Source organism: Lampris incognitus, chromosome 2, assembly GCF_029633865.1.
Source record: "Lampris incognitus isolate fLamInc1 chromosome 2, fLamInc1.hap2, whole genome shotgun sequence".
NCBI classification, from domain to species: Eukaryota; Metazoa; Chordata; class Actinopteri; order Lampriformes; family Lampridae; genus Lampris; species Lampris incognitus.
This window is the reverse complement of record NC_079212.1, coordinates 58,702,131-58,728,842: the sequence shown is the minus strand read 5'-3', so window position 1 is coordinate 58,728,842 and position 26,712 is coordinate 58,702,131.

Genomic DNA, 26,712 nt, shown 5'->3' with positions numbered 1-26,712 from the left:
GCTGTACCACGGTATCACTGTAGGGTGGGCTGTACCACAGTGTCACTGTAGGGTGGGCTATACCACGGTGTCACTGTGGGCTGGATTATACCAGGGTGTCACTGTAGGGTGGGCTGTACCACATTGTGAATGTAAGGTGGGCTATACCACAGTCTCACTGTAGGCTGGATTACACCACAGTATCACTGTAGGGTGGGCTATACCATGGTGTCACTGTAGGGTGGGCTATACCACGGTATCACTCTAGGGTGGGCTATACCATGGTGTCACTGTAGGCTGGATTATACGAGGGTGTCACTGTGGTGTGGATTATACCAAGGTATCACTGCAGGCTGGATTATACAAGGGTGTCACTGTAGGGTGGGCTATAACACGGTGTCACTGTAGGGTGGGTTGTACCACAGTGTGACTGTAGGTTGGGCTATACCACAGTCTCAATGTAGGCTGGATTTTACCAGGGTGTCACAGTGGGGTGGGCTATACCATGGTGTCACTGTAGGCTGGATCATACCAGGGTGTCACTGTAGGGTGGGCTCTACCACGGTATCACTGTAGGGTGGGCTCTACCACATTGTCACTGTATGGTGGGCTATACCACGGTGTCAATGTAGGGTGGGCAATACCACGGTATCACTGTAGGCTGGATTACACCATGTTGTCACTGTAGGGTGGTTTATACCAGGGTGTCACTGTAGGGTGGATTATACCAAGGCGTCACTGTAGGGTGGGCTATACCACGGTGTCACTGTAGGCCGGATTATACCAGGGTGTCACAGTGGGGTGGGCTATACCACGCTGACACTGTAGGTTGGATCATACCAGGGTGTCACTGTAGGGTGGGATATACAACGTTGTCACTGTAGGGTGGGCTGGATTATACCAGGGTGTCACTGTGGTGTGGATTATACCAGGGAGTCACTGTAGGCTGGATTATACCTGGGTGTCACTGTAGGATGGGCTGGACCACGGTATCACTGTAGGGTGGGTTGTACTACGGTAATACTGTAGGGTGGGCTATACCACGGTATCACTGTAGGGTGGGCTATACCACAGTGTCACTGTAGGGTGGGCTATACCACGGTGTCACTGTAGGCTGGATTATACCACGGTGTTACTGTAGCGTGGGCTATACCACGGTATCACTGTAGGGTGGGTTGTACCACGGTAATACTGTAGGGTGGGCTATACCACGGTATCACTGTAGGGTGGGCTATACCATGGTGTCACTGTAGGGTGGGCTATACCACGGTATCACTGTAGGGTGGGCTATACCATGGTGTCACTGTAGGCTGGATTATACGAGGGTGTCACTGTGGTGTGGATTATACCAAGGTGTCACTGCAGGCTGGATTATACCAGGGTGTCACTGTAGGCTGTATTATACCAGGGTGTCACTCTAGGGTGGATTATACCAGGGTGTCACTGTAGGCTGTATTATACCAGGGTGTCACTGTAGGGTGGATTATACCAGGGTGTCACTGTAGGGTGGGCTATAACACGGTGTCACTGTAGGGTGGGTTGTACCACGGTGTCACTGTAGGCTGGATTATACCAGGGTGTCACTGTAGGGTGGGCTATACCATGGTGTCACTGTAGGCTGGATTATACGAGGGTGTCACTGTGGTGTGGATTATACCAAGGTGTCACTGCAGGCTGGATTATACCAGGGTGTCACTGTAGGCTGTATTATACCAGGGTGTCAATCTAGGGTGGATTATACCATGGTGTCACTGTAGGGTGGTTAATACCAGGGTGTCACTGTATGGTGGATTATACCAGGGTGTCACTGTAGGGAGGGCTATACCACGATGTCACTGTAGGGTGGGATGTACCACAGTGTGACTGTAGGTTGGGCTATACCACAGTCTCAATGTAGGCTGGATTATACCAGGGTGTCACAGTGGGGAGGGCTATACCATGGTGTCACTGTAGGCTGGATCATACCAAGGTGTCACTGCAGGCTGGATTATACCACGGTGTCACTGAAGACTGGATTATACCAGGGTGTCACTGTAGGGTGGGCTGGACCACGGTATCGCTGTAGGGTGGGCTGTACCATGGTGCCACTTTAGGCTGGATTCTACCAGGGTGTCACTGTAGGGTGGGCTATAACACGGTGTCACTGTAGGGTGGGTTGTACCAGGGTGTCACTGTAGGGTGGGCTATACCACGGTATCATTGTTGGCTGGATTATACCATGGTGTCACTGTAGGGTGCTTTATACCAGGGTGTCACTGTACGGTGGATTATACCAGGGTGTCATATTGGGTGGGCTATACCACGGTGTCACTGTAGGTTGGATTATACCAGGGTGTCACTGTAGGGTGGGCTATACCACGGTATCACTGTAGGCTGGATTATACCATGGTGTCACTGTAGGGTGGTTAATACCAGGGTGTCACTGTATGGTGGATTATACCAGGGTGTCACTGTAGGGAGGGCTATACCACGATGTCACTGTAGGGTGGGATGTACCACAGTGTGACTGTAGGTTGGGCTATACCACAGTCTCAATGTAGGCTGGATTATACCAGGGTGTCACAGTGGGGAGGGCTATACCATGGTGTCACTGTAGGCTGGATCATACCAAGGTGTCACTGCAGGCTGGATTATACCACGGTGTCACTGAAGACTGGATTATACCAGGGTGTCACTGTAGGGTGGGCTGGACCACGGTATCGCTGTAGGGTGGGCTGTACCATGGTGCCACTTTAGGCTGGATTCTACCAGGGTGTCACTGTAGGGTGGGCTATAACACGGTGTCACTGTAGGGTGGGTTGTACCAGGGTGTCACTGTAGGGTGGGCTATACCACGGTATCATTGTAGGCTGGATTATACCATGGTGTCACTGTAGGGTGCTTTATACCAGGGTGTCACTGTACGGTGGATTATACCAGGGTGTCATGTTGGGTGGGCTATACCACGGTGTCACTGTAGGGTGGGCTGTACCACAGTGTGATTGTAGGTTGGGCTATACCACAGTCTCAATGTAGGCTGGATTATACCATGTTATCACTGTAGGGTGGGCTATACCACGGTGTCACTGAAGACTGGATTATACCAGGGTCTCACTGTAGGCTGGATTATATCAGGGTGTCACTGTAGGCTGGATTATACCAGGGTGCCAATGTACGGTGGGCTGTACCACGGTATCACTGTAGGGTGGGCTGTACCACAGTGTCACTGTAGGGTGGGCTATACCACGGTGTCACTGTGGGCTGGATTATACCAGGGTGTCACTGTAGGGTGGGCTGTACCACATTGTGAATGTAAGGTGGGCTATACCACAGTCTCACTGTAGGCTGGATTACACCACAGTATCACTGTAGATTGGGCTATACCACGGTGACACTGAAGACTGGATTATACCAGGGTGTCACTGTAGGTTGGATTATACCAGGGTGTCACTGTACGGTGGATTATACCAGGGTGTCACTGTAGGGAGGGCTATACCACGATGTCACTGTAGGGTGGAATGTACCACAGTGTGTCTGTAGGTTGGGCTATACCACAGTGTCAATATAGGCTGGATTATACCAGGGTGTCAGAGTGGGGAGGGCTATACCATGGTGTCACTGTAGGCTGGATCATACAAGGGTGTCACTGTAGGGTGGGATATACAACGTTGTCACTGTAGGGTGGGCTGGATTATACCAGGGTGTCACTGTGGTGTAGATTATACCAGGGAGTCACTGTAGGCTGGATTATACCTGGGTGTCACTGTAGGGTGGGCTGGACCACGGTATCACTGTAGGGTGGGTTGTACCACGGTAATACTGTAGGGTGGGCTATACCACGGTATCACTGTAGGGTGGGCTATACCACAGTGTCACTGTAGGGTGGACTATACCACGGTGTCACTGTAGGCTGGATTATACCACGGTGTTACTGTAGCGTGGGCTATACCACGGTATCACTGTAGGGTGGGTTGTACCACGGTAATACTGTAGGGTGGGCTATACCACGGTATCAATGTAGGGTGGGCTATACCATGGTGTCACTCTAGGGTGGGCTATACCACGGTATCACTGTAGAGTGGGCTATACCATGGTGTCACTGTAGGCTGGATTATACCAGGGTGTAACTGTAGGCTGTATTATACCAGGGTGTCACTGTAGGGTGGATTATACCAGGGTGTAACTGTAGGCTGTATTATACCAGGGTGTCACTGTAGGGTGGATTATACCAGGGTGTCACTGTAGGGTGGGCTGTACCACATTGTGAATGTAAGGTGGGCTATACCACAGTCTCACTGTAGGCTGGATTACACCACAGTATCACTGTAGGGTGGGCTATACCACGGTGACACTGAAGACTGGATTATACCAGGGTGTCACTGTAGGGTGGATTATATCAGGGTGTCACTGTAGGCTGGATTATACCAGGGTGTCACTGTAGCGTGGGCTGTACCACGGTGTCACTCTAGACTGGATTATACCATGGTGTCCCTGTAGGGTGGGCTATACCACGGCATCACTGTCGGCTGGGCTGTACCACGTTGTCACTGTAGGGTGGGCTGTACCACGTTGTCACTGTAGGGTGGGCTATACCACGGTGTCACTGTAGGCTGGATTATACCACGGTGTTACTGTAGCGTGGGCTATACCACGGTATCACTGTAGGGTGGGTAGTACCACGGTAATACTGTAGGGTGGGCTATACCACGGTGTCACTGTAGGGTGGGCTGTACCACAGTGTGATTGTAGGTTGGGCTATACCACAGTCTCAATGTAGGCTGGATTATACCATGGTATCACTGTAGGGTGGGCTATACCACGGTGTCACTGAAGACTGGATTATACCAGGGTCTCACTGAAGGATGGATTATATCAGGGTGTCACTGAAGGCTGGATTATACCAGGGTGTCATTTTAGGTTGGGATATACAGCGTTGTCACTGTAGGGTGGGCTGGATTATACCAGGGTGTCACTGTAGGGTGGGATATACAACGTTGTCACTGTAGGGGTGGCTGGATTATACCAGGGTGTCACTCTGGTGTGGATTATACCAGGGAGTCACTGTAGGCTGGATTATACCTGGGTGTCACTGTAGGGTGGGCTGGACCACGGTATCGCTGTAGGGTGGGCTGTACCATGGTGTCACTGTAGGCTGGATTCTACCAGGTTGTCACTGTAGGGTGGGCTATAACACGGTGTCACTGTAGGGTGGGTTGTACCACGGTGTCACTGTAGGCTGGATTATACCAGGGTGTCACTGTAGGGTGTGCTATACCACGGTGTCACTGAAGACTGGATTATACCATGGTCTCACTGTAGGGTGGATTATATCAGGGTGTCACTGCAGGCTGGATTATATCAGGGTGCCACTGTACGGTGGGCTGTACCACGGTATCACTGTAGGGTGGGCTGTACCACAGTGTCACTGTAGGGCGGGCTATACCACGGTGTCACTGTAGGCTGGATTATACCAGGGTGTCACTGTACGGTGGGCTGTACCACGGTATCACTGTAGGGTGGGCTGTACCACAATGTCACTGTAGGGCGGGCTATACCACGGTGTCACTGTAGGCTGGATTATACCTGGGTGTCACTGTAGGGTGGGCTATACCACGTTGTCACTGTAGGGTGGGCAATACATTGTGTCACTGTAGCCTGGATTATACCACGGTGTTACTGTAGCGTGGGTTGCACCACGGTAATACTGTAGGGTGGGCTATTCCACGGTATCACTGTAGGGTGGGCTACACCATGGTCTCACTGTAGGCTGGATTATACGAGGGTGTCACTGTAGGGTGGGCTATACCATGGTGTCACTGTAGGCTGGATTATACCAGGGTGTCATTGTAGGGTGGGCTATACCACAGTATCACTGTAGGGTGGATTATACCAGGGTGTCACTGTAGGGTGGGTTGTACCACGGTATCACTGTAGGATGGGCTGTACCACGGTGTCACTGTAGGCTCAGCTGTACCACAGTGTGATTGTAAGTTGGGCTATACCACAGTCTCAATGTAGGCTGGATTATACGACGGTATCACTGTAGGGTGGGCTATACCACGGTGTCACTGAAGACTGGATTATACCAGGGTCTCACTGTATGGTGGATTATATCAGGGTGTCAGTGTAGGCTGGATTATACCAGGGTGTCACTATGGTGTGGATTATACCAGGGTGCCATTGTACGATGGGCTGTACCACGGTATCACTGTAGGGTGGGTTGTACCACAGTGTCGCTCTAGGGTGGGCTATACCAAGGTGTCACTGTAGGCAGGATTATACCATGGTATCACTGTAGGGTGGGCTATAACACGGTGTCACTGTAGGCTGGATTATACCAGGGTGTCACTGTAGGGTGGGCTGTACCACGGTATCATTGTAGGCTGGATTATACCATGGTGTCACTGTAGGGTGCTTTATACCAGGGTGTCACTGTACGGTGGATTATACCAGGGTTTTACTGTAGGGTGGGCTATACCACGGTGTCACTGTAGGATGGATTATACCAGGGTGTCACTGTAGGGTGGGCTGTACCACAATGTGACTATAGGGTGGGCTATACCACAGTCTCACTGTAGGCTGGATTATACCACGGTATCACTGTAGGGTGGGCTATACCACGGTGTCACTGTATGCTGGATTATACCACGGTGTTACTGTAGCGTGGGCTATACCATGGTATCACTGTAGGCTGGGTTATACCACGGTGTTACTGTAGCTTGGGCTATACCACGGTATCACTCTAGGGTGGGCTATACCATGGTGTCACTGTAGGGTGGGCGATACCACGGTATCACTGTAGGGTGGGCTATACCATGGTGTCACTGTAGGCTGTTTTATACGAGGGTGTCACTGTGGTGTGGATTATACCAAGGTATCACTGCAGGCTGGATTATACCAGGGTGTCACTGTAGGGTGGATTATACAAGGGTGTCTCTGTAGTTTGGGCTATACCATGGTGTCACTGTAGGCTGGATTATACCAGGGTGTCATTGTAGGGTGGGCTATACCACAGTATCACTGTAGGGTGGATTATACCAGGGTGTCACTGTAGGGTGGGTTGTACCACGGTATCACTGTAGGATGGGCTGTACCACGGTGTCAATGTAGGCTCAGCTGTACCACAGTGTGATTGTAAGTTGGGCTATACCACAGTCTCAATGTAGGCTGGATTATACGACGGTATCACTGTAGGGTGGGCTATACCACGGTGTCACTGAAGACTGGATTATACCAGGGTCTCACTGTATGGTGGATTATATCAGGGTGTCAGTGTAGGCTGGATTATACCAGGGTGTCACTATGGTGTGGATTATACCAGGGTGCCATTGTACGGTGGGCTGTACCACGGTATCACTGTAGGGTGGGTTGTACCACAGTGTCGCTCTAGGGTGGGCTATACCAAGGTGTCCCTGTAGGCAGGATTATACCATGGTATCAATGTAGGGTGGGCTATAACACGGTGTCACTGTAGGCTGGATTATACCAGGGTGTCACTGTAGGGTGGGCTGTACCACGGTATCATTGTAGGCTGGATTATACCATGGTGTCACTGTAGGGTGCTTTATACCAGGGTGTCACTGTACGGTGGATTATACCAGGGTGTTACTGTAGGGTGGTTTATACCAGGGTGTCACTGTAGGGTGGATTATACCAAGGTGTCACTGTAGGGTGGGCTATACCACGGTGTCACTGTAGGCCGGATTATACCAGGGTGTCACAGTGGGGTGGGCTATACCACGCTGACACTGTAGGTTGGATCATACCAGGGTGTCACTGTAGGGTGGGATATACAACGTTGTCACTGTAGGGTGGGCTGGATTATACCAGGGTGTCACTGTGGTGTGGATTATACCAGGGAGTCACTGTAGGCTGGATTATACCTGGGTGTCACTGTACGGTGGGCTGGACCACGGTATCACTGTAGGGTGGGTTGTACCACGGTAATACTGTAGGGTGGGCTATACCACGGTATCACTGTAGGGTGGGCTATACCACAGTGTCACTGTAGGGTGGGCTATACCACGGTGTCACTGTAGGCTGGATTATACCACGGTGTTACTGTAGTGTGGGCTATACCACGGTATCACTGTAGGGTGGGTTGTACCACGGTAATACTGTAGGGTGGGCTATACCACGGTATCACTGTAGGGTGGGCTATACCATGGTGTCACTGTAAGGTGGGCTATACCACGGTATCACTGTAGGGTGGGCTATACCATGGTGTCACTGTAGGCTGGATTATACGAGGGTGTCACTGTGGTGTGGATTATACCAAGGTGTCACTGCAGGCTGGATTATACCAGCGTGTCACTGTAGGCTGTATTATACCAGGGTGTCACTCTAGGGTGGATTATACCAGGGTGTCACTGTAGGCTGTATTATACCAGGGTGTCACTGTAGGGTGGATTATACCAGGGTGTCACTGTAGGGTGGGCTATAACACGGTGTCACTGTAGGGTGGGTTGTACCACGGTGTCACTGTAGGCTGGATTATACCAGGGTGTCGCTGTGGGGTAGGCTATACCACGGTATCATTGTAGGCTGGATTATACCATGGTGTCACTGTAGGGTGGTTTATACCAGGGTGTCACTGTACGGTGGATTATACCAGGGTGTCACTGTAGGGAGGGCTATACCACGATGTCACTGTAGGGTGGGATGTACCACAGTGTGTCTGTAGGTTGGGCTATACCACAGTCTCAATATAGGCTGGATTATACCAGGGTGTCACAGTGGGGAGGGCTATACCATGGTGTCACTGTAGGCTGGATCATACCAGGGTGTCACTGTAGGGTGGGATATACAACGTTGTCACTGTAGGCTGGGCTGGATTATACCAGGGTGTCACTGTGGTGTAGATTATACCAGGGAGTCACTGTAGGCTGGATTATACCTGGGTGTCACTGTTGGGTGGGCTGGACCACGGTATCACTGTAGGGTGGGTTGTACCACGGTAATACTGTTGGGTGGGCTATACCACGGTATCACTGTAGGGTGGGCTATACCACAGTGTCACTGTAGGGTGGACTATACCACGGTGTCACTGTAGGCTGGATTATACCACGGTGTTACTGTAGCGTGGGCTATACCACGGTATCACTGTAGGGTGGGTTGTACCACGGTAATACTGTAGGGTGGGCTATACCACGGTATCACTGTAGGGTGGGCTATACCATGGTGTCACTGTAGGGTGGGCTATACCACGGTATCACTGTAGGGTGGGCTATACCATGGTGTCATTGTAGGCTGGATTATACGAGGGTGTCACTGTGGTGTGGATTATACCAAGGTGTCACTGCAGGCTGGATTATACCAGGGTGTCACTGTAGGCTGTATTATACCAGGGTGTCACTGTAGGGTGGATTATACCAGGGTGTCACTGTAGGGTGGGCTATAACACGGTGTCACTGTAGGGTGGGTTGTACCACGGTGTCACTGTAGGTTGGATTATACCAGGGTGTCACTGTAGGGTGGGCTATACCACGGTATCACTGTAGGCTGGATTATACCATGGTGTCACTGTAGGGTGGGCTATACCACGGTATCATTGTAGGCTGGATTATACCATGGTGTCACTGTAGGGTGCTTTCTACCAGGGTGTCACTGTACGGTGGATTATACCAGGGTGTCACTGTAGGGTGGGCTATACCACGGTGTCACTGTAGGGTGGGCTGTACCACAGTGTGATTGTAGGTTGGGCTATACCACAGTCTCAATGTAGGCTGGATTATACCATGTTATCACTGTAGGGTGGGCTATACCACGGAGTCACTGAAGACTGGATTATACCAGGGTCTCACTGTAGGGTGGATTATATCAGGCTGTCACTGTAGGCTGGATTATACCAGGGTGCCAATGTACGGTGAGCTGCACCACGGTATCACTGTAGGGTGGGCTGTACCACAGTGTCACTGTAGGTTGGGCTATACCACGGTGTCACTGTGGGCTGGATTATACCAGGGTGTCACTGTAGGGTGGGCTGTACCACATTGTGAATGTAAGGTGGGCTATACCACAGTCTCACTGTAGGCTGGATTACACCACAGTATCACTGTAGGGTGGGCTATACCATGGTGTCACTGTAGGGTGGGCTATACCACGGTATCACTCTAGGGTGGGCTATACCATGGTGTCACTGTAGGCTGGATTATACGAGGGTGTCACTGTGGTGTGGATTATACCAAGGTATCACTGCAGGCTGGATTATACAAGGGTGTCACTGTAGGGTGGGCTATAACACGGTGTCACTGTAGGGTGGGTTGTACCACAGTGTGACTGTAGGTTGGGCTATACCACAGTCTCAATGTAGGCTGGATTATACCAGGGTGTCACAGTGGGGTGGGCTATACCATGGTGTCACTGTAGGCTGGATCATACCAGGGTGTCACTGTAGGGTGGGCTCTACCACGGTATCACTGTAGGGTGGGCTCTACCACATTGTCACTGTATGGTGGGCTATACCACGGTGTCAATGTAGGGTGGGCAATACCACGGTATCACTGTAGGCTGGATTACACCATGTTGTCACTGTAGGGTGGTTTATACCAGGGTGTCACTGTAGGGTGGATTATACCAAGGCGTCACTGTAGGGTGGGCTATACCACGGTGTCACTGTAGGCCGGATTATACCAGGGTGTCACAGTGGGGTGGGCTATACCACGCTGACACTGTAGGTTGGATCATACCAGGGTGTCACTGTAGGGTGGGATATACAACGTTGTCACTGTAGGGTGGGCTGGATTATACCAGGGTGTCACTGTGGTGTGGATTATACCAGGGAGTCACTGTAGGCTGGATTATACCTGGGTGTCACTGTAGGATGGGCTGGACCACGGTATCACTGTAGGGTGGGTTGTACCACGGTAATACTGTAGGGTGGGCTATACCACGGTATCACTGTAGGGTGGGCTATACCACAGTGTCACTGTAGGGTGGGCTATACCACGGTGTCACTGTAGCCTGGATTATACCACGGTGTTACTGTAGCGTGGGCTATACCACGGTATCACTGTAGGGTGGGTTGTACCACGGTAATACTGTAGGGTGGGCTATACCACGGTATCACTGTAGGGTGGGCTATACCATGGTGTCACTGTAGGGTGGGCTATACCACGGTATCACTGTAGGGTGGGCTATACCATGGTGTCACTGTAGGCTGGATTATACGAGGGTGTCACTGTGGTGTGGATTATACCAAGGTGTCACTGCAGGCTGGATTATACCAGGGTGTCACTGTAGGCTGTATTATACCAGGGTGTCACTCTAGGGTGGATTATACCAGGGTGTCACTGTAGGCTGTATTATACCAGGGTGTCACTGTAGGGTGGATTATACCAGGGTGTCACTGTAGGGTGGGCTATAACACGGTGTCACTGTAGGGTGGGTTGTACCACGGTGTCACTGTAGGCTGGATTATACCAGGGTGTCACTGTAGGGTGGGCTATACCATGGTGTCACTGTAGGCTGGATTATACGAGGGTGTCACTGTGGTTTGGATTATACCAAGGTGTCACTGCAGGCTGGATTATACCAGGGTGTCACTGTAGGCTGTATTATACCAGGGTGTCAATCTAGGGTGGATTATACCAGGGTGTCACTGTAGGGTGGGCTATAACACGGTGTCACTGTAGGGTGGGTTGTACCACGGTGTCACTGTAGGTTGGATTATACCAGGGTGTCACTGTAGGGTGGGCTATACCACGGTATCACTGTAGGCTGGATTATACCATGGTGTCACTGTAGGGTGGTTAATACCAGGGTGTCACTGTATGGTGGATTATACCAGGGTGTCACTGTAGGGAGGGCTATACCACGATGTCACTGTAGGGTGGGATGTACCACAGTGTGACTGTAGGTTGGGCTATACCACAGTCTCAATGTAGGCTGGATTATACCAGGGTGTCACAGTGGGGAGGGCTATACCATGGTGTCACTGTAGGCTGGATCATACCAAGGTGTCACTGCAGGCTGGATTATACCACGGTGTCACTGAAGACTGGATTATACCAGGGTGTCACTGTAGGGTGGGCTGGACCACGGTATCGCTGTAGGGTGGGCTGTACCATGGTGCCACTTTAGGCTGGATTCTACCAGGGTGTCACTGTAGGGTGGGCTATAACACGGTGTCACTGTAGGGTGGGTTGTACCACGGTGTCACTGTAGGGTGGGCTATACCACGGTATCATTGTAGGCTGGATTATACCATGGTGTCACTGTAGGGTGCTTTATACCAGGGTGTCACTGTACGGTGGATTATACCAGGATGTCATGTTGGGTGGGCTATACCACGGTGTCACTGTAGGGTGGGCTGTACCACAGTGTGATTGTAGGTTGGGCTATACCACAGTCTCAATGTAGGCTGGATTATACCATGTTATCACTGTAGGGTGGGCTATACCACGGTGTCACTGAAGACTGGATTATACCAGGGTCTCACTGTAGGCTGGATTATATCAGGGTGTCACTGTAGGCTGGATTATACCAGGGTGCCAATGTACGGTGGGCTGTACCACGGTATCACTGTAGGGTGGGCTGTACCACAGTGTCACTGTAGGGTGGGCTATACCACGGTGTCACTGTAGGGTGGGCTATACCATGGTGTCACTGTAGGGTGGGCTATACCACGGTGTCACTGAAGACTGGATTATACCAGGGTCTCACTGTAGGCTGGATTATACCACGGTGTTACTGTAGTGTGGGCTATACCACGGTATCACTGTAGGGTGGGTTGTACCACGGTAATACTGTAGGGTGGGCTATACCACGGTATCACTGTAGGGTGGGCTATACCATGGTGTCACTGTAAGGTGGGCTATACCACGGTATCACTGTAGGGTGGGCTATACCATGGTGTCACTGTAGGCTGGATTATACGAGGGTGTCACTGTGGTGTGGATTATACCAAGGTGTCACTGCAGGCTGGATTATACCAGCGTGTCACTGTAGGCTGTATTATACCAGGGTGTCACTCTAGGGTGGATTATACCAGGGTGTCACTGTAGGCTGTATTATACCAGGGTGTCACTGTAGGGTGGATTATACCAGGGTGTCACTGTAGGGTGGGCTATAACACGGTGTCACTGTAGGGTGGGTTGTACCACGGTGTCACTGTAGGCTGGATTATACCAGGGTGTCGCTGTGGGGTAGGCTATACCACGGTATCATTGTAGGCTGGATTATACCATGGTGTCACTGTAGGGTGGTTTATACCAGGGTGTCACTGTACGGTGGATTATACCAGGGTGTCACTGTAGGGAGGGCTATACCACGATGTCACTGTAGGGTGGGATGTACCACAGTGTGTCTGTAGGTTGGGCTATACCACAGTCTCAATATAGGCTGGATTATACCAGGGTGTCACAGTGGGGAGGGCTATACCATGGTGTCACTGTAGGCTGGATCATACCAGGGTGTCACTGTAGGGTGGGATATACAACGTTGTCACTGTAGGCTGGGCTGGATTATACCAGGGTGTCACTGTGGTGTAGATTATACCAGGGAGTCACTGTAGGCTGGATTATACCTGGGTGTCACTGTTGGGTGGGCTGGACCACGGTATCACTGTAGGGTGGGTTGTACCACGGTAATACTGTTGGGTGGGCTATACCACGGTATCACTGTAGGGTGGGCTATACCACAGTGTCACTGTAGGGTGGACTATACCACGGTGTCACTGTAGGCTGGATTATACCACGGTGTTACTGTAGCGTGGGCTATACCACGGTATCACTGTAGGGTGGGTTGTACCACGGTAATACTGTAGGGTGGGCTATACCACGGTATCACTGTAGGGTGGGCTATACCATGGTGTCACTGTAGGGTGGGCTATACCACGGTATCACTGTAGGGTGGGCTATACCATGGTGTCATTGTAGGCTGGATTATACGAGGGTGTCACTGTGGTGTGGATTATACCAAGGTGTCACTGCAGGCTGGATTATACCAGGGTGTCACTGTAGGCTGTATTATACCAGGGTGTCACTGTAGGGTGGATTATACCAGGGTGTCACTGTAGGGTGGGCTATAACACGGTGTCACTGTAGGGTGGGTTGTACCACGGTGTCACTGTAGGTTGGATTATACCAGGGTGTCACTGTAGGGTGGGCTATACCACGGTATCACTGTAGGCTGGATTATACCATGGTGTCACTGTAGGGTGGGCTATACCACGGTATCATTGTAGGCTGGATTATACCATGGTGTCACTGTAGGGTGCTTTCTACCAGGGTGTCACTGTACGGTGGATTATACCAGGGTGTCACTGTAGGGTGGGCTATACCACGGTGTCACTGTAGGGTGGGCTGTACCACAGTGTGATTGTAGGTTGGGCTATACCACAGTCTCAATGTAGGCTGGATTATACCATGTTATCACTGTAGGGTGGGCTATACCACGGAGTCACTGAAGACTGGATTATACCAGGGTCTCACTGTAGGGTGGATTATATCAGGCTGTCACTGTAGGCTGGATTATACCAGGGTGCCAATGTACGGTGAGCTGCACCACGGTATCACTGTAGGGTGGGCTGTACCACAGTGTCACTGTAGGTTGGGCTATACCACGGTGTCACTGTGGGCTGGATTATACCAGGGTGTCACTGTAGGGTGGGCTGTACCACATTGTGAATGTAAGGTGGGCTATACCACAGTCTCACTGTAGGCTGGATTACACCACAGTATCACTGTAGGGTGGGCTATACCATGGTGTCACTGTAGGGTGGGCTATACCACGGTATCACTCTAGGGTGGGCTATACCATGGTGTCACTGTAGGCTGGATTATACGAGGGTGTCACTGTGGTGTGGATTATACCAAGGTATCACTGCAGGCTGGATTATACAAGGGTGTCACTGTAGGGTGGGCTATAACACGGTGTCACTGTAGGGTGGGTTGTACCACAGTGTGACTGTAGGTTGGGCTATACCACAGTCTCAATGTAGGCTGGATTATACCAGGGTGTCACAGTGGGGTGGGCTATACCATGGTGTCACTGTAGGCTGGATCATACCAGGGTGTCACTGTAGGGTGGGCTCTACCACGGTATCACTGTAGGGTGGGCTCTACCACATTGTCACTGTATGGTGGGCTATACCACGGTGTCAATGTAGGGTGGGCAATACCACGGTATCACTGTAGGCTGGATTACACCATGTTGTCACTGTAGGGTGGTTTATACCAGGGTGTCACTGTAGGGTGGATTATACCAAGGCGTCACTGTAGGGTGGGCTATACCACGGTGTCACTGTAGGCCGGATTATACCAGGGTGTCACAGTGGGGTGGGCTATACCACGCTGACACTGTAGGTTGGATCATACCAGGGTGTCACTGTAGGGTGGGATATACAACGTTGTCACTGTAGGGTGGGCTGGATTATACCAGGGTGTCACTGTGGTGTGGATTATACCAGGGAGTCACTGTAGGCTGGATTATACCTGGGTGTCACTGTAGGATGGGCTGGACCACGGTATCACTGTAGGGTGGGTTGTACCACGGTAATACTGTAGGGTGGGCTATACCACGGTATCACTGTAGGGTGGGCTATACCACAGTGTCACTGTAGGGTGGGCTATACCACGGTGTCACTGTAGCCTGGATTATACCACGGTGTTACTGTAGCGTGGGCTATACCACGGTATCACTGTAGGGTGGGTTGTACCACGGTAATACTGTAGGGTGGGCTATACCACGGTATCACTGTAGGGTGGGCTATACCATGGTGTCACTGTAGGGTGGGCTATACCACGGTATCACTGTAGGGTGGGCTATACCATGGTGTCACTGTAGGCTGGATTATACGAGGGTGTCACTGTGGTGTGGATTATACCAAGGTGTCACTGCAGGCTGGATTATACCAGGGTGTCACTGTAGGCTGTATTATACCAGGGTGTCACTCTAGGGTGGATTATACCAGGGTGTCACTGTAGGCTGTATTATACCAGGGTGTCACTGTAGGGTGGATTATACCAGGGTGTCACTGTAGGGTGGGCTATAACACGGTGTCACTGTAGGGTGGGTTGTACCACGGTGTCACTGTAGGCTGGATTATACCAGGGTGTCACTGTAGGGTGGGCTATACCATGGTGTCACTGTAGGCTGGATTATACGAGGGTGTCACTGTGGTTTGGATTATACCAAGGTGTCACTGCAGGCTGGATTATACCAGGGTGTCACTGTAGGCTGTATTATACCAGGGTGTCAATCTAGGGTGGATTATACCAGGGTGTCACTGTAGGGTGGGCTATAACACGGTGTCACTGTAGGGTGGGTTGTACCACGGTGTCACTGTAGGTTGGATTATACCAGGGTGTCACTGTAGGGTGGGCTATACCACGGTATCACTGTAGGCTGGATTATACCATGGTGTCACTGTAGGGTGGTTAATACCAGGGTGTCACTGTATGGTGGATTATACCAGGGTGTCACTGTAGGGAGGGCTATACCACGATGTCACTGTAGGGTGGGATGTACCACAGTGTGACTGTAGGTTGGGCTATACCACAGTCTCAATGTAGGCTGGATTATACCAGGGTGTCACAGTGGGGAGGGCTATACCATGGTGTCACTGTAGGCTGGATCATACCAAGGTGTCACTGCAGGCTGGATTATACCACGGTGTCACTGAAGACTGGATTATACCAGGGTGTCACTGTAGGGTGGGCTGGACCACGGTATCGCTGTAGGGTGGGCTGTACCATGGTGCCACTTTAGGCTGGATTCTACCAGGGTGTCACTGTAGGGTGGGCTATAACACGGTGTCACTGTAGGGTGGGTTGTACCACGGTGTCACTGTAGGGTGGGCTATACCACGGTATCATTGTAGGCTGGATTATACCATGGTGTCACTGTAGGGTGCTTTATACCAGGGTGTCACTGTACGGTGGATTATACCAGGATGTCATGTTGGGTGGGCTATACCACGGTGTCACTGTAGGGTGGGCTGTACCACAGTGTGATTGTAGGTTGGGCTATACCACAGTCTCAATGTAGGCTGGATTATACCATGTTATCACTGTAGGGTGGGCTATACCACGGTGTCACTGAAGACTGGATTATACCAGGGTCTCACTGTAGGCTGGATTATATCAGGGTGTCACTGTAGGCTGGATTATACCAGGGTGCCAATGTACGGTGGGCTGTACCACGGTATCACTGTAGGGTGGGCTGTACCACAGTGTCACTGTAGGGTGGGCTATACCACGGTGTCACTGTGGGCTGGATTATACCAGGGTGTCACTGTAGGGTGGGCTGTACCACATTGTGAATGTAAGGTGGGCTATACCACAGTCTCACTGTAGGCTGGATTACACCACAGTATCACTGTAGGTTGGGCTATACCACGGTGACACTGAAGACTGGATTATACCAGGGTGTCACTGTAGGGTGGATTATACCAGGGTGTCACTGTACGGTGGATTATACCAGGGTGTCACTGTAGGGAGGGCTATACCACGATGTCACTGTAGGGTGGAATGTACCACAGTGTGTCTGTAGGTTGGGCTATACCACAGTGTCAATATAGGCTGGATTATACCAGAGTGTCACAGTGGGGAGGGCTATACCATGGTGTCACTGTAGGCTGGATCATACAAGGGTGTCACTGTAGGGTGGGATATACAACGTTGTCACTGTAGGGTGGGCTGGATTATACCAGGGTGTCACTGTGGTGTAGATTATACCAGGGAGTCACTGTAGGCTGGATTATACCTGGGTGTCACTATAGGGTGGGCTGGACCACGGTATCACTGTAGGGTGGGTTGTACCACGGTAATACTGTAGGGTGGGCTATACCACGGTATCACTGTAGGGTGGGCTATACCACAGTGTCACTGTAGGGTGGACTATACCACGGTGTCACTGTAGGCTGGATTATACCACGGTGTTACTGTAGCGTGGGCTATACCACGGTATCACTGTAGGGTGGGTTGTACCACGGTAATACTGTAGGGTGGGCTATACCACGGTATCAATGTAGGGTGGGCTATACCATGGTGTCACTCTAGGGTGGGCTATACCACGGTATCACTGTAGAGTGGGCTATACCATGGTGTCACTGTAGGCTGGATTATACCAGGGTGTAACTGTAGGCTGTATTATACCAGGGTTACACTGTAGGGTGGATTATACCAGGGTGTAACTGTAGGCTGTATTATACCAGGGTGTCACTGTAGGGTGGATTATACCAGGGTGTCACTGTAGGGTGGGCTATAACACGGTGTCACTGTAGGGTGGGTTGTACCACGGTGTCACTGTAGGTTGGATTATACCAGGGTGTCACTGTAGGGTGGGCTATACCACGGTATCACTGTAGGCTGGATTATACCATGGTGTCACTGTAGGGTGGTTAATACCAGGGTGTCACTGTACGGTGGATTATACCAGGGTGTCACTGTAGGGAGGGCTATACCACGATGTCACTGTAGGGTGGGATGTACCACAGTGTGACTGTAGGTTGGGCTATACCACAGTCTCAATGTAGGCTGGATTATACCAGGGTGTCACAGTGGGGAGGGCTATACCATGGTGTCACTGTAGGCTGGATCATACCAGGGTGTCACTGTAGGGTGGGCTATAACACGGTGTCACTGTGGTGTGGATTATACCAAGGTGTCACTGCAGGCTGGATTATACCACGGTGTCACTGAAGACTGGATTATACCAGGGTGTCACTGTAGGGTGGGCTGGACCACGGTATCGCTGTAGGGTGGGCTGTACCATGGTGCCACTTTAGGCTGGATTCTACCAGGGTGTCACTGTAGGGTGGGCTATAACACGGTGTCACTGTAGGGTGGGTTGTACCAGGGTGTCACTGTAGGGTGGGCTATAACACGGTATCATTGTAGGCTGGATTATACCATGGTGTCACTGTAGGGTGCTTTATACCAGGGTGTCACTGTACGGTGGATTATACCAGGGTGTCACTGTAGGGTGGGCTATACCACGGTGTCACTGTAGGGTGGGCTGTACCACAGTGTGATTGTAGGTTGGGCTATACCACAGTCTCAATGTAGGCTGGATTATACCATGTTATCACTGTGAGTGGGCTATACCACGGTGTCACTGAAGACTGGATTATACCAGGGTCTCACTGTAGGGTGGATTATATCAGGGTGTCACTGTAGGCTGGATTATACCAGGGTGCCAATGTACGGTGGGCTGTACCACGGTATCACTGTAGGGTGGGCTGTACCACAGTGTCACTGTAGGGTGGGCTATACCACGGTGTCACTGTGGGCTGGATTATACCAGGGTGTCACTGTAGGGTGGGCTGTACCACATTGTGAATGTAAGGTGGGCTATACCACAGTCTCACTGTTGGCTGGATTACACCACAGTATCACTGTAGGGTGGGCTATACCACGGTGACACTGAAGACTGGATTATACCAGGGTGTCACTGTAGGGTGGATTATATCAGGGGGTCACTGTAGGCTGGATTATACCAGGGTGTCACTGTAGCGTGGGCTGTACCACGGTGTCACTCTAGACTGGATTATACCATGGTGTCCCTGTAGGGTGGGCTATACCACGGCATCACTGTCGGCTGGGCTGTACCACGTTGTCACTGTAGGGTGGGCTGTACCACGTTGTCACTGTAGGGTGGGCTATACCACGGTGTCACTGTAGGCTGGATTATACCACGGTGTTACTGTAGCGTGGGCTATACCACGGTATCACTGTAGGGTGGGTAGTACCACGGTAATACTGTAGGGTGGGCTATACCACGGTGTCACTGTAGGGTGGGCTGTACCACAGTGTGATTGTAGGTTGGGCTATACCACAGTCTCAATGTAGGCTGGATTATACCATGGTATCACTGTAGGGTGGGCTATACCACGGTGTCACTGAAGACTGGATTATACCAGGGTCTCACTGTAGGATGGATTATATCAGGGTGTCACTGCAGGCTGGATTATACCAGGGTGTCATTTTAGGTTGGGATATACAGCGTTGTCACTGTAGAGTGGGCTGGATTATACCAGGGTGTCACTGTAGGGTGGGATATACAACGTTGTCACTGTAGGGTGGGCTGGATTATACCAGGGTGTCACTCTGGTGTGGATTATACCAGGGAGTCACTGTAGGCTGGATTATACCTGGGTGTCACTGTAGGGTGGGCTGGACCACGGTATCGCTGTAGGGTGGGCTGTACCATGGTGTCACTGTAGGCTGGATTCTACCAGGGTGTCACTGTAGGGTGGGCTATAACACGGTGTCACTGTAGGGTGGGTTGTACCACGGTGTCACTGTAGGCTGGATTATACCAGGGTGTCACTGTAGGGTGGGCTATACCACGGTGTCACTGAAGACTGGATTATACCATGGTCTCACTGTAGGGTGGATTATATCAGGGTGTCACTGCAGGCTGGATTATATCAGGGTGCCACTGTACGGTGGGCTGTACCACGGTATCACTGTAGGGTGGGCTGTACCACAGTGTCACTGTAGGGCGGGCTATACCACGGTGTCACTGTAGGCTGGATTATACCAGGGTGTCACTGTACGGTGGGCTGTACCACGGTATCACTGTAGGGTGGGCTGTACCACAATGTCACTGTAGGGCGGGCTATACCACGGTGTCACTGTAGGCTGGATTATACCTGGGTGTCACTGTAGGGTGGGCTATACCACGGCATCACTGTAGGCTGGGCTGTACCACGTTGTCACTGTAGGGTGGGCAATACATTGTGTCACTGTAGCCTGGATTATACCACGGTGTTACTGTAGCGTGGGTTGCACCACGGTAATACTGTAGGGTGGGCTATACCACGGTATCACTGTAGGGTGGGCTACACCATGGTGTCACTGTAGGCTGGATTATACGAGGGTGTCACTGTAGGGTGGGCTATACCATGGTGTCACTGTAGGCTGGATTATACCAGGGTGTCATTGTAGGGTGGGCTATACCACAGTATCACTGTAGGGTGGATTATACCAGGTTGTCACTGTAGGGTGGGTTGTACCACGGTATCACTGTAGGATGGGCTCTACCACGGTGTCACTGTAGGCTCAGCTGTACCACAGTGTGATTGTAAGTTGGGCTATACCACAGTCTCAATGTAGGCTGGATTATACGACGGTATCACTGTAGGGTGGGCTATACCAAGGTGTCACTCTAGGCTGGATAATACCATGGTATCACTGTAGGGTGGGCTATAACACGGTGTCACTGTAGGCTGGATTATACCAGGGTGTCACTGTAGGGTGGGCTGTACCACGGTATCATTGTAGGCTGGATTATACCATGGTGTCACTCTAGGGTGCTTTATACCAGGGTGTCACTGTACGGTGGATTATACCAGGGTGTTACTGTAGGGTGGGCTATACCATGGTGTCACTGTAGGATGGATTATACCAGGGTGTCACTGTAGGGTGGGCTGTACCACAATGTGACTGTAGGGTGGGCTATACCACAGTCTCACTGTAGGCTGGATTATACCACGGTATCACTGTAGGGTGGGCTATACCACGGTGTCACTGTAGGCTGGATTATACCACGGTGTTACTGTAGCGTGGGCTATACCATGGTATCACTGTAGGCTGGGTTATACCACGGTGTTACTGTAGCTTGGGCTATACCACGGTATCACTGTAGGGTGGGCTATACCATGGTGTCACTGTAGGGTGGGCGATACCACGGTATCACTGTAGGGTGGGCTATACCATGGTGTCACTGTAGGCTGTTTTATACGAGGGTGTCACTGTGGTGTGGATTATACCAAGGTATCACTGCAGGCTGGATTATACCAGGGTGTCACTGTAGGGTGGATTATACAAGGGTGTCTCTGTAGGTTGGGCTATACCATGGTGTCACTGTAGGCTGGATTATACCAGGGTGTCATTGTAGGGTGGGCTATACCACAGTATCACTGTAGGGTGGATTATACCAGGGTGTCACTGTAGGGTGGGTTGTACCACGGTATCACTGTAGGATGGGCTGTACCACGGTGTCACTGTAGGCTCAGCTGTACCACAGTGTGATTGTAAGTTGGGCTATACCACAGTCTCAATGTAGGCTGGATTATACGACGGTATCACTGTAGGGTGGGCTATACCACGGTGTCACTGAAGACTGGATTATACCAGGGTCTCACTGTATGGTGGATTATATCAGGGTGTCAGTGTAGGCTGGATTATACCAGGGTGTCACTATGGTGTGGATTATACCAGGGTGCCATTGTACGGTGGGCTGTACCACGGTATCACTGTAGGGTGGGTTGTACCACAGTGTCGCTCTAGGGTGGGCTATACCAAGGTGTCACTGTAGGCAGGATTATACCATGGTATCACTGTAGGGTGGGCTATAACACGGTGTCACTGTAGGCTGGATTATACCAGGGTGTCACTGTAGGGTGGGCTGTACCACGGTATCATTGTAGGCTGGATTATACCATGGTGTCACTGTAGGGTGCTTTATACCAGGGTGTCACTGTACGGTGGATTATACCAGGGTGTTACTGTAGGGTGGGCTATACCACGGTGTCACTGTAGGATGGATTATACCAGGGTGTCACTGTAGGGTGGGCTGTACCACAATGTGACTGTAGGGTGGGCTATACCACAGTCTCACTGTAGGCTGGATTATACCACGGTATCACTGTAGGGTGGGCTATACCACGGTGTCACTGTAGGCTGGATTATACCACGGTGTTACTGTAGCGTGGGCTCTACCATGGTATCACTGTAGGCTGGGTTATACCACGGTGTTACTGTAGGGTGGGCTATACCACGGTATCACTGTAGGGTGGGCTATACCATGGTGTCACTGTAGGGTGGGCGATACCAAGGTATCACTGTAGGGTGGGCTATACCATGGTGTCACTGTAGGCTGTTTTATACGAGGGTGTCACTGTGGTGTGGATTATACCAAGGTATCACTGCAGGCTGGATTATACCAGGGTGTCACTGTAGGCTGTATTATACCAGGGTGTCACTGTAGGTTGGGCTATACCACAGTCTCAATGTAGGCTGGATTATACCAGGGTGTCACAGTGGGGTGGGCTATACCATCGTGTCACTGTAGGCTGGATCATACCAGGGTGTCACTGTAGGGTGGGCTGTACCACGGTATCACTGTAGGGTGGGCTCTACCACATTGTCACTGTATGGTGGGCTATACCACGGTGTCACTGTAGGGTGGGAAATACCACGGTATCACTGTAGGCTGGATTACACCATGTTGTCACTGTAGGGTGGTTTATACCAGGGTGTCACTGTAGGGTGGATTATACCAAGGTGTCACTGTAGGGTGGGAAATACCACGGTATCACTGTAGGCTGGATTACACCATGTTGTCACTGTAGGGTGGGCTATACAACGGTGTCACTGTAGGCCGGATTATACCAGGGTGTCACAGTGGGGTGGGCTATACCACGCTGACACTGTAGGTTGGATCATACCAGGGTGTCACTGTAGGGTGGGATATACAACGTTGTCACTGTAGGGTGGGCTGGATTATACCAGGGTGTCACTGTGGTGTGGATTATACCAGGGAGTCACTGTAGGCTGGATTATACCTGGGTGTCACTGTAGGGTGGGCTGGACCACGGTATCACTGTAGGGTGGGTTGTACCACGGTAATACTCTAGGGTGGGCTATACCACGGTATCACTGTAGGGTGGGCTATACCACAGTGTCACTGTAGGGTGGGCTATACCACGGTGTCACTGTAGGCTGGATTATACCACGGTTTTACTGTAGCGTGGGCTATACCACGGTATCACTGTAGGGTGGGTTGTACCACGGTAATACTGTAGGGTGGGCTATACCACGGTATCACTGTAGGGTGGGCTATACCATGGTGTCACTGTAGGGTGGGCTATACCACGGTATCACTGTAGGGTGGGCTATACCATGGTGTCACGTTAGGCTGGATTATACGAGGGTGTCACTGTGGTGTGGATTATACCAAGGTGTCACTGCAGGCTGGATTATACCAGGGTGTCACTGTAGGCTGTATTATACCAGGGTGTCACTGTAGAATGGATTATACCAGGGTGTCACTGTAGGGTGGGCTATAACACGGTGTCACTGTAGAGTGGGTTGTACCACGGTGTCACTGTAGGCTGGATTATACCAGGGTGTCACTGTAGGGTGGGCTATACCACGGTATCATTGTAGGCTGGATTATACCATGGTGTCACTGTAGGGTGGTTTATACCAGGGTGTCACTGTAGGGTGGGTTGTACCACGGTATCACTGTAGGATGGGCTGTACCACGGTGTCACTGTAGGCTTAGCTGTACCACAGTGTGATTGTAAGTTGGGCTATACCACAGTCTCAATGTAGGCTGGATTATACGACGGTATCACTGTAGGGTGGGCTATACCACGGTGTCACTGAAGACTGGATTATACCAGGGTCTCACTGTATGGTGGATTATATCAGGGTGTCAGTGTAGGCTGGATTATACCAGGGTGTCACTATGGTGTTGATTATACCAGGGTGCCATTGTACGGTGGGCTGTACCACGGTATCACTGTAGGGTGGGTTGTACCACAGTGTCGCTCTAGGGTGGGCTATACCAAGGTGTCACTGTAGGCAGGATTATACCATGGTATCACTGTAGGGTGGGCTATAACACGGTGTCACTGTAGGCTGGATTATACCAGGGTGTCACTGTAGGGTGGGCTGTACCACGGTATCATTGTAGGCTGGATTATACCATGGTGTCACTGTAGGGTGCTTTATACCAGTGTGTCACTGTACGGTGGATTATACCAGGGTGTTACTGTAGGGTGGGCTATACCACGGTGTCACTGTAGGATGGATTATACCAGGGTGTCACTGTAGGGTGGGCTGTACCACAATGTGACTGTAGGGTGGGCTATACCACAGTCTCACTGTAGGCTGGATTATACCACGGTATCACTGTAGGGTGGGCTATACCACGGTGTCACTGTAGGCTGGATTATACCACGGTGTTACTGTAGCGTGGGCTCTACCATGGTATCACTGTAGGCTGGGTTATACCACGGTGTTACTGTAGCTTGGGCTATACCACGGTATCACTGTAGGGTGGGCTATACCATGGTGTCACTGTAGGGTGGGCGATACCAAGGTATCACTGTAGGGTGGGCTATACCATGGTGTCACTGTAGGCTGTTTTATACGAGGGTGTCACTGTGGTGTGGATTATACCAAGGTATCACTGCAGGCTGGATTATACCAGGGTGTCACTGTAGGCTGTATTATACCAGGGTGTCACTGTAGGTTGGGCTATACCACAGTCTCAATGTAGGCTGGATTATACCAGGGTGTCACAGTGGGGTGGGCTATACCATCGTGTCACTGTAGGCTGGATCATACCAGGGTGTCACTGTAGGGTTGGCTGTACCACGGTATCACTGTAGGGTGGGCTCTACCACATTGTCACTGTATGGTGGGCTATACCACGGTGTCACTGTAGGGTGGGAAATACCACGGTATCACTGTAGGCTGGATTACACCATGTTGTCACTGTAGGGTGGTTTATACCAGGGTGTCACTGTAGGGTGGATTATACCAAGGTGTCACTGTAGGGTGGGCTATACAACGGTGTCACTGTAGGCCGGATTATACCAGGGTGTCACTTTAGGGTGGGCTATACCACGCTGACACTGTAGGTTGGATCATACCAGGGTGTCACTGTAGGGTGGGATATACAACGTTGTCACTGTAGGGTGGGCTGGATTATACCAGGGTGTCACTGTGGTGTGGATTATACCAGGGAGTCACTGTAGGCTGGATTATACCTGGGTGTCACTGTAGGGTGGGCTGGACCACGGTATCACTGTAGGGTGGGTTGTACCACGGTAATACTCTAGGGTGGGCTATACCACGGTATCACTGTAGGGTGGGCTATACCACAGTGTCACTGTAGGGTGGGCTATACCACGGTGTCACTGTAGGCTGGATTATACCACGGTTTTACTGTAGCGTGGGCTATACCACGGTATCACTGTAGGGTGGGTTGTACCACGGTAATACTGTAGGGTGGGCTATACCACGGTATCACTGTAGGGTGGGCTATACCATGGTGTCACTGTAGGGTGGGCTATACCACGGTATCACTGTAGGGTGGGCTATACCATGGTGTCACTGTAGGCTGGATTATACGAGGGTGTCACTGTGGTGTGGATTATACCAAGGTGTCACTGCAGGCTGGATTATACCAGGGTGTCACTGTAGGCTGTATTATACCAGGGTGTCACTGTAGGGTGGATTATACCAGGGTGTCACTGTAGGGTGGGCTATAACACGGTGTCACTGTAGGGTGGGTTGTACCACGGTGTCACTGTAGGCTGGATTATACCAGGGTGTCACTGTAGGGTGGGCTATACCACGGTATCATTGTAGGCTGGATTATACCATGGTGTCACTGTAGGGTGGTTTATACCAGGGTGTCACTGTACGGTGGATTATACCAGGGTGTCACTGTAGGGAGGGCTATACCACGATGTCACTGTAGGGTGGGATGTACCACAGTGTGTCTGTAGGTTGGGCTATACCACAGTCTCAATGTAGGCTGGATTATGCCAGGGTTTCACAGTGGGGAGGGCTATACCATGGTGTCACTGTAGGCTGGATCATACCAGGGTGTCACTGTAGGGTGGGATATACAACGTTGTCACTGTAGGGTGGGCTAGATTATACCAGGGTGTCACTGTGGTGTGGATTATACCAGGGAGTCACTGTAGGCTGGATTATACCTGGGTGTCACTTTAGGGTGGGCTGGACCACGGTATCGCTGTAGGGTGGGCTGTACCATGGTGTC